This window comes from Zalophus californianus, chromosome 2, assembly GCF_009762305.2.
Source record: "Zalophus californianus isolate mZalCal1 chromosome 2, mZalCal1.pri.v2, whole genome shotgun sequence".
In the NCBI taxonomy this organism is placed as follows: Eukaryota; Metazoa; Chordata; class Mammalia; order Carnivora; family Otariidae; genus Zalophus; species Zalophus californianus.
In genome coordinates this window covers 92,834,943-92,843,154 of record NC_045596.1, presented here as the reverse complement: position 1 = coordinate 92,843,154, position 8,212 = coordinate 92,834,943, and positions in this window count along the sequence as shown.

Here is an 8,212-nt window from a genome sequence, read left to right as displayed (position 1 = left end):
GTTAAGTGTCTGCCTTTGGCTTCTGCCTTTGGCTCTGGCCAGGATCCTGGGACGGAGCATCGGGCTCCCTGCTCAGTGGGGGGCCTGCTTCTCCCTCTCCCACTCCCCTTGCTTCTGTTCTGTCTCTCCTTGTCTCTCTGTCAAAATAAATAAATAAAATCTTTAAAAAAAAAAAAAAAGATTTTATTTATTGAGGCACCCACCAGATCCCATGGCCTCCGCACCGGAGCCCGGCGAGCCCGCCAAGGGGAAGGTAGGATTAGAAGATCATGTGACGTTGGAGTAGTAGGATTTATCCTGGTGACTTTAGGATGCTGGTTCCATTGTAGGTATAATTAGGCGAAGCTAAGAATCCAGGAAAGAATTGCCAGAGATGGAATTAAAAATAAGATTTTGTATGAAAGTACCCACCTTGACCCTGAAAGAAAACAAAGCCCCAGCAAGAGCAGCAGTTGAGCGGAATCATGCTTCAAAATACAACTCCGTGGAGTCAGTGTGAATAAAATGGAGGGCAACTCGATTAAACCTCATATGTACCATTAGACTTTCAATCAAGTAAATAAAAGATGTATTGGTTGTAAAAAAAAAAAGATTTTATTTATTTATTAGAGAGAATGAGAGAGAGCACATGAGAGGGGGGAGGGTCAGAAGGAGAAGCAGACTCCCTGCCGAGCAGGGAGCCCGATGCGGGACTCGATCCCGGGACTCCATGATCATGACCTGAGCCGGAGGCAGTTGCTTAACCAACTGAGCCACCCAGGCGCCCTAAATAAATAAAAATCTTTAAAAAAAAAGAAAGAAAAAATAAAAATTACCAGTGCAGTCTTTTGAGGCATTAGCATCAATTGGCATTTTTTAAAAGGAAATACCATCAATAATTAAAAACAGATTCAACTTACAGTTATTACAGTATAACAAACACTAAGAGATCTATTCTACAGCAAACTCAATATATAGATTCCCTTTAGAATTCACTCGTTTCGTTCATAATCCCAATTGTGTTCTACCTTAACAACTGTGCTTCTATTACTCAGGTTTCCCGCCCTGGGTCGAAATTGAAGTGAAAGTGTCTTAATGGTGTGCCAGCAATAGAATTTGAAAATCTTTAGTCCGGGATATTGTAGTTTTGCAGCCCTTAACCATACTGCCCTTGACTGGAGATGCAGAAGCATCTGGGGCATTTCCTGTCAGCCTCTCTGGGGCTCATGGGCTTTCCGACTGCAGAGTTTTCATGGCCGGCTCAAGGCTGGGTGCTGGCGAGGTGCTACGGAGCACAGCGCCTCCTCCTGGCACAGTTCCTGGGAGAAGAAAACCCCGGAAGAGGCACTGCCACAAACCCCTCTGAAAAAAAAACAGAAAGTCAGGCTCTATCACAAATTGTTTATTTTCCTCCATCATCCTACTTTAGGATTCTGTTCAGGTGAAGGCAAGACAAGACTGTCTGATAAAATAATTGTGAAAAGGTCTAAAATTAAAATATGTATAAGTGCTTATGTAAAACAGCCATGTAGAGAGAAACACTCCACCCTCCAGGACTTTTGAGAAAAATCTAAAAATGCCTCTCATACATTTGTGTAATTGAGATAATTGTGTGAGTCAATGAGAAGGAAATGAGAAATCTATGTACTATTATACTGCACTGTCAATAAGAAAAAGGTGACTGATTTTTAAAGAAAAAAGCAGAATTATCAAACAATTACATACTTATCCCACACTGATATTATAAGATGTGCACAGCTGTAGAGAGCACACCAGGACCTCACCCAAAAGTGGTTCCACAGTCCAAGAGGAGAGAATTGAAAAACGGGGGTTGTAGGTCACACAACCTGATGATACGGAAAATTCCCACCAGAGCAGGCTGCCGTTCCTAACTGATTTGGTACACACTAGATTTGTCTAGAGGTCCAATTTTACGCAAAGAACAAGCAACTTAAGCTTGCTCAGCAAGTTAGAAATCAATGGCAAGTACTAGAGCTGCCTGTAAATGATAATGCTGAGAAGTCGGAAGTCATGATACATTCAGTTTCCTCCATACAAAAGATTAGCAAACCAACAGATCAGTTGTAGGCAATGGTGTGCTGGGCAGTTGTCTAATGGTCAGCCATTCCCACATCCTACCCCCGCCCCTCCCAAGCACAAACAGGAACACTCTAGCTAGCAATCCTCTTGCAGGCTGGTATCCATACTCAAAGATCTGGTTCCATGACACAGCCGTGGCAAGGGAGCAAGCAAGGCATAAGGACCTGCTTCAGAGGAGCTGGACATGATGAGTCCCCGCAGGAGAGGAACTCTGTCTTCTATTTATCCCTGTCTCCCCAGCCCTTAACAGCCTAGGGTCTCACTGAATCCTCCACAGATGTTTGCTGAAGTTACAATTGATTGTAACTCATAATATTTCAGGATTTGTGTTTAGCCAGCCCTTGCAGTAGCAGGGTGTTGTCAAAATTTAACTTATATGAATTTGTGAAACAATTTATTCTTTTGAAAGCACTTTCATATACACAGCTGGTATGTTTTTGACCACAGTTTTGAAGGGAGCTAAATAGTTGTTATCCTGACTTATAAAAGCTGACCAAGACTACACGGAACATTTCCCTAAAGACACAAAGATAGGTAATAAAGATGGGCCTCAAACTGTCTTACACGGTCTCCTGTGTGCTTTTCTCCAAACCTCATCCGATGAACTATCAAATTCCAGCAACTAAAAGATAGAAAAGGGCTGGTGATGGGGCGCCTGGGGGCTCGGTCAGTTGAGTGTCTGTCTTCAGCTCGGGCCATGACCTGGGGGTCCTGGGATCAAGTCCTGCATCAGGCTCCTTGCTCAGTGTGGAGCCTGTTTCTCCTTCCACATGCAGCTCCCCCTGCTTGTGCACTCTCTCTCTCTCTCAAATAAATAAATAAAATCTTAAAGAAAAAAGGGCTGGTGGCAGCCATCCTCACTCACTCACTCTTCAGGGTCTCACTGTTAACAGCAGGACCTTGGTCTTGATTGTGACCAAGATGGAGAACAACTGTCTTGACAATCCCAGAAAGAGCTGTGGCCCCAGACCAGCAAGGCCTTTGTTTCCACTTTGTTCTGATGAGAGCTATGGATTGGGAATATTGGTCTGGAAGTAATAAGCCAGATCAAAGGCGACTGATGGCAGGGATAGCAGTTAAATGTCCACAAAAGTAGTTCTAGAATAAGACACTCTTTTAGGGGGGTACCTGGCTGGTTCAGTCAGTGGAGTGTGCAACTCTTAATCTCAGGGCTGTGAGTCTGAGCCCCATGTTGCGTGTAGAGATTGCTTAAAAATAAAATCTTTTTTTAAAACATTTTATTTACTTATTTGACAGAGAGAGACAGCAAGAGAGGGAACACAAGCAGGGGGAGTGGGAGAGAGAGAAGCAGACTTCCTGCTGAGCAGGGAGCCCGATGTGAGGCTCAATCCCAGGACCCTGGGATCATGACCTGAGCTAAAGGTAGACGCTTAACCAACTGAGCCACCCAGGTGCCCCTAAAAATAAAATCTTTAGGGGCACCTGGATGGTTCAGTTGGTTAAGCGACTGCCTTCAGCTCAGGTCATGATCCTGGAGTCCCGGGATCGAGTCCCATGTCGGGCTCCCTGCTCTGCGGGGAGTCTGCTTCTCCCTCTGACCCTCTTCCCTCTCGTGCTGCTATCTCTCATTCTCTCTCTCAAATAAATAAATAAAAATCTTTAAAATAAAAAAAATAAAAATAAAATCTTTAAAAAAAGAGAGAGAGAGAGGACGATGTGGTGTACACACACACACACACACACTGGAATATTATGCAGCCATCAAAAAATGAAATCTTGCCATTTGCAACAACGTGGATGGAACTGGAGGTATGATGCTAAGTGAAATAAGTCAATCAGAGAAAGACAAGTATATGATCTCACTGATAAGAGGAATTTGAGAAACAAGACAGAGGATCATAGGGAAAGAGAAGGAATGGGAAACAAACTGAGGGTTGCTGGAGTGGAGGGGGGTCGGAGGGATGGGGGGCTGTGTGATGGACATTGGGGAGGGTATGTGCTATGGCGAGTGCTGTGAATTGTGCAAGACTGTTGAATCACAGACCTGTACCTCTGAAACAAATAATACATTATATGCTAATTTAAAAAATGTTAGAAAAAAAAGAGAGAGCGGCGCCTGGGTGGCTCAGTCATTAAGCATCTGCCTTCGGCTGAGATCGTGATCCCGGGTCCTGGGATTGAGCACCACATCGGGCTCCCTGCTCCGCGGGAAGCCTGCTTCTCCCTCTCCCACTCCCCCTGCTTGTGTCCCCTCTCTTGCTGTCTCTCTCTGTCAAATAAGTAAATAAAGTGTTTAAAAAAAATCTTAAAATTTGATTATCATTTATACTCTACTCATATTTTTGCCTTACTACCTATCATCTCCCTGAGAGCAGAGGCCCCACCTTGTTTATCTCTATAATTTCTCATAACACCTAATATTTCTTGATAAGAGTTCAATACATGTTTGCCATTGAGTATTGTTAAAGTTATACAGATACAGTTAGAGCAAAAAAACTGTCCCCAAACAGGTGACTCAGGTCTAACGAAAGGAAAAAAACTGAGAAAAGTAAAACTATTGAGCATATTTGAGCACTAGATGCAGCCACCAAACTAAGATATCACCTAAATATCTAAACAGCAAAGAGAATGTTGCCAAAAACCAAATTTCTGTTTATGACTTTTAGTAGAAATTCTCTATCAGATAAAAAAGAATATTAATATTTACCTCACTATGTTTTGATTAGAATGATTTTTTGAAAAGGAAACAACTTGAGGCAATAGTTAAATAAATGATGATACAACCATAAACTAGAATGCAGTGTTGCCAATAAAAATGAGGTTTCCAAAGGACATTTAATGGCATGGACAAATGTCCACATTATAATACTGAGTGGAAAAGAATGTGATACAAAACTGAATCAATTATTGGACTTTAATTTTCCAAATACTGATGGAGTTCTGAACATGCTACCCCAAAATATGGTAACTTGGTATACTGAATATTTTAAGCTGAAGAAGTTTGAGAAACAGCCGGCGCAGGAAGGATTCTCTGACCTCCTTGGTCTCCCCTGACACAGGCCAGGAGACTCTCATATAAAAGGTACCCTCCCTTTATCTGGAGGAAAGAAGCTTCCTTTATCTCTGAAAACAGAGGACCGCCAAGAGGAATCTGAATGAACAGGCCTTGGTAAGTTTCCCCCAGTTTACTACCTTTAACTCATCCCTTTCATTCTAACATGTTTTGACTGAACATTTTTCATCAAATCTAGTATAAAACACTCAGATTTAATGGTTTCTTCAGGGCTTCATTTCCCTGTGAAGGTTCTCATGTCACATAAAACTTAAATGTGTATGCATTTTTTCTCTTGTTAACCTTTTTTCAGTCCAAGATGCAGGGCCCCAGCAAGCAAACCTAGAGGGTGGTAGGAAAAATAATTTTTCCTCTCCTACAATATATAGGCCACTAGAAAGAAATATACCTAAATCTTTGTGGTGGTTATTTCTCAAATAAGAGATCATGGATATATTTTTTAAAACTAATTTCAATACTTTCCAATATTTTTATTAACAGGGCTTTTTGAATCTTTACTTTGCTGAGCAAGTTCTCCACAATGTGACTCTGCTCATTTGAGGCTTCTATATGCCTATTTCTGTCAGCTGTGGCTTCCCCATCAAAACAAAACTGTATATGGAAAAAACAAAATTAACAAGAGTATATTATGCCAACACTCACTGAGTTATTTTTGTTACTGATGTTATTTTTATTTTCATTTCCCTTGTAATAAAAAAAATTAAAATCCATTTCAATTTTTTAGAAGCAACTCACAGAAAATCTCAGATTATAAATTTGGCTTAACATTTTTATTCCAGGAATGGGTTGAGTTATCAGTTAATGAGAAAACTGGCCACTGAGACCAGTATGGAGTAGATGACTCCCAAATGAAAGCCACTCAGTGATTAAACAAAGTGAGAGGGATTCCTTCAAAGACCAAACTTCCGGGATTCACAGAATTCTCTCTTTTCTCAGTTCTCTTCTCATACTTCTTATCTAACTCTATATCTGATACGCGCATATTTAATGTGCAAATAGATGTGCATAATGCATGGATTGAATCTACAGTTGTTTCTATTACAATGCAAGGGAACTGTAAGATATCTCTAGAGGTAGTTCTCACTAGCTCTTCTTCCCTCACTTCCTTCTTAACCAGGGCACTCCCCAAAGTCCTACCGTCAGCCCTCTTCTTTCACTACCTTTTTTTTTTTTTTTTTTTTGACAGAGAGGGAACACAAGCAGGGGGAGTGGGAGAGGGAGAAGCAGGCTTCCCACTGAGCAGGGAGCCCGATGTGGGGCTCAATTCCAGAACCCCAAGATCATGACCTGAGCTGAAGGCAGATGCCTAATGACTGAGCCACCCAGGCACCCCTCACTACCTATTTTTTTTTTTAAGATTTTATTTTTTGTCAGGGAGAGAGAGAGCGAGGGAGCCCAAGTAGGGGAAGTGGTAGGCAGAGGGAGCAGCAGGCTCCCTGCTGAGCAAGGAGCCGGAAGCAGGACTCAATCCCAGGACCCTGGGATCATGACCTGAGCTGAAGGCAGATGCTTAACCGACGGAGCCACCCAGGGATCCCCTCACTACCTATTTCTTTAGGCTGGTACTTCTCACAGCGTGGTCCCCAGACTAGCAGCATCAGTGTCACCTGGAAATTTGTTAGAGCTGCAAACTCTTGGGCCCTACCCAGACTGAATCTGAAACTCTAGGGATAAGACCCTGCAATGAGTTTCAGCCAGGCCTCCAGGTGGTTCTGATGCATGTCGAAAAGTGTGGAAAACTACTATGACCAGGCAATCCAATCCACCACCAAGGCTTCAGTCCTGTCGTCCTGTGACTACAAACCTATACTTGCTGGGGCACCTGCCTGGCTTAGTGAGTAGAGCGTGCGACTCTTGATTCTAGGGTCTTGAGATCAAGCCCCATGTTGGGTGTTGAAAATAAAATCAATCAATCTATACTTGCTGGCTCTGACCTTTCTTATGAGCTCTAGACCTGAGTTCCCATCTGCTTGCTATATCTATCTGAATATCCCCGGTGTATCTCAAACTCAACAAAGCAATAAGCTTCTACCTTCCCCTACCCCACTCCCTGACCACCTCTACCCTACAACCTACTCCTTTTCTTATTCTCCTGTATCAATTAATATCTAACACTCACCCAGTGTCTTAGCCCAGAAATCATAAAACTCATCTATGTTAGTTGTCTGCTCTCATCTGCACCATTTGATCATCAAGTCCTGATTCTACCTTAGCACCATCTCTTATGTCCTACTCTGCATTCTTACCGTCACTGTCTATGCCGCAGAGCATCATTAACCAGGCTATTCATTGCTGGTTGATCTCTACACAAATCTGTCCCCCACACTCCTAGTGGACAAAACCCATGAGAGGAAGAAGCTGGTAGGAAGACTGTTGTATATCAATAAAAATCCTATTCTGGGAGCTTCAAAAAATTATTTTCCTGGGGACCAAGTCTCTTGGTGACCCTCTTTCTCACAAATAATATTGAGTTATTTTTCCAAAACATCTGTCCTATCCTGTTAAATCTTTTCTCAAAAACTTTCAAAACTTCCCATTGTCTGGAGTGCCTGGCTGGCTCAGTTGGCAGAGGATGCGACTCTTGATTTCAGGGTTGTGAGTTCAAGCCCAACACTGGGGGTAGAGATTACTTAAATAAAGAAATAAATAAATGTCCACTTTAAAAGGTCAAATTTTAAAGTCCATGCATTCATTCAACAAATATTTCACCTACTCTGTGCTTGTGTATCACATCTTGTCAGTTAACCCAAGAGTAAATTAACTAGGATCAAGCGCTCTTCAACACGGGCTCTCTTACTATTATTTTAGGCAAGATAATTCTTAATTGCTCAAGATTATTCCAAGTAGAGAAGGGAACATTTGCAACCCCGGCCTCTGACCAATATCCACCAGTAAGGCCCCAGTCACTGTGACAGCCGGAAGTGTCACACATTCCAGAAGTTCTCCTAGAGGGCAGTACTAGTGCTTACTGAGAACCACTGACTCTGGGGAAAGATCCAGACCAGGACATCATAGAACTAAGGATTTTTGAGCAGTCAGGCATGTCCTGTATACAAGACGTGTCAGAAGTCCCAATGAGGAAAAAAAAATAGAAGACGA